A 1,966-nucleotide genomic window follows, 5' to 3' on the forward strand; every position below is an offset into this window, starting at 1 on the left:
TAATTTGTAATACATGTTATTCATATCATTTTGATTATTTAGCCCTTGAAATAATTTATATAAGACATATCCTTCATGTCATATTTAAAAGACAAAATTTCGAAGATTGAATTTTGAATTTTTGGCTCCAAAATAGTCAAGTCAACACTCCCTCAAGTCAAGTCGGCCTAGTGAAGAACACACCCATTTTGGATAGGAAGATCACTATATAAAGGCATTCAACCTCCTCCACAAAGGCATCGTTCGACCTCACACAAGCAAGACAATTTCTAGATAGTTTTTAAAAAATAGTTTCTTGAAAAGTTGAATTTCTGGAAGGCTAAGTTTTATGGGCATATTCTAGAGGTCAAAATTTTACCTGAGAAAATCAGATAAGAGCGAGTTGATAGGGAGATTAGGAGGCTTGACTTGAGGGTTGTTGACTAGGTTTGACCATAAGCATTGTTGGTTTGTTTGACCTCATAGTTCAGTAGTTGCATTAGATGTATCTCTTGTTGAACTGAAGAATTTCTCTAAGGAAAAGGTTGCTGGATTTTTCCCCATGTCGGTTTTCCCAAGGTAAATTTTGTGTTCTCTTTGAGCATTGTGATCTCTACTATCCTTAAGGTTTTATGGTTTAATTTCAGAACTGTAATTGCTTAATGATAAACTACAATTGTTAAAGGAATATCTATATCATTTGAAGTAATTATCAATATTTCACAAATTTATTCTTGTATCTATTACACTTGAAAACTCAACATGTAATCAGAACCTTGGTGAAGAATAGGGAATTGGGGTCACTCTTGGAAAGCTTTGGTAATGGGAATAACATTGAAGAAGACCTCATCTAAGATCTATTTGCTTTTCTATGACTATGGGTTCCTATGTGAAGGAAAAAAGCAAATTGGAAGGAGCTACAAACTTTAGGGCTTGGAAAACAAGGATCGATCTCTTCCTTGCAAAGAATGATATTTTAGGTATTGTGAAAGGCAAGGCCATTGAACTTGAAAACGATGAAGAGAAACTAAAACTTGAGAAATATGATTTTAGAATTAGAAGTATCATTATAGATTCTATCATAGATCATTTGATTCCATATACTGAAAATATTGACTCTTCAAAGAAAATTTATAATGCCCTAATTGGATTATACAATATCAACAATATTGATCAAGCCATGATTTTAAAGAATGAGATTCGTGGTGTTAGAATGAAAAGGATTGATACCATGGCCTCATTTTTCATGACAATTGAGAGATCAATTTCAAGCAATTGATGAAATCATTCCCGAAAAGGAATTAGTGACTATAACACTTAATGGTTTACCTAAATCATGGGACTCATTTGCAAAAGGAATATGTAATAGAAAAAAAGTTCCAAAGTTTGATGAACTATGGACTACATGCACTCAAGAAGAGTCAAGGCCCATGTCAAAAGGGAAGCTTTAAATATTTGAAGAATGTGACTCTAAGCATATGCAACATGTTTTAGGAAGGGTAGAGGAAGAAAGAAGTTTGGTCTCCAAAGAGGAAATGGAGGAAGAAGAATTGAAGGAAGAAGACTTGAAGAAACAAGATAAACACTTCAAGGAAATAGAGATATGTCAAATGTCCAATGCTAGAAATGTCACAAATTTGGTCACTATAGACACGATTTTCCTAAAAGATCGAATAATAGTAAGAGAAAAGGAACGCATGATGCCAGTACAACATATTTTGAAGAACTTCCAAAAAAACCTAAGAATGAAGATCAAGGTAATAAAGATTTTTTCTATTTCTCTGCTCTTATTGGTTATGTTGTAGATAGTGAAGAATTGTGGCTAGAATATAGTGGTACCTCAAGGAACATGACGAGAGATCATGACAACCTCACAAGTCTAATGGAAAGACTATTATCACAAAAGATGGAACTTGGATACAACAATAGTTATGCGGTCAAAGGCATTGGGAATACATCCATTGAACTAGAATTAGGTGATAATGTT

This window comes from Pinus tabuliformis, chromosome 3_2 (assembly GCF_031772625.1).
Source record: "Pinus tabuliformis cultivar Carrire ecotype Pingquan chromosome 3_2, CPIR1, whole genome shotgun sequence".
NCBI classification, from domain to species: domain Eukaryota; kingdom Viridiplantae; phylum Streptophyta; class Pinopsida; order Pinales; family Pinaceae; genus Pinus; species Pinus tabuliformis.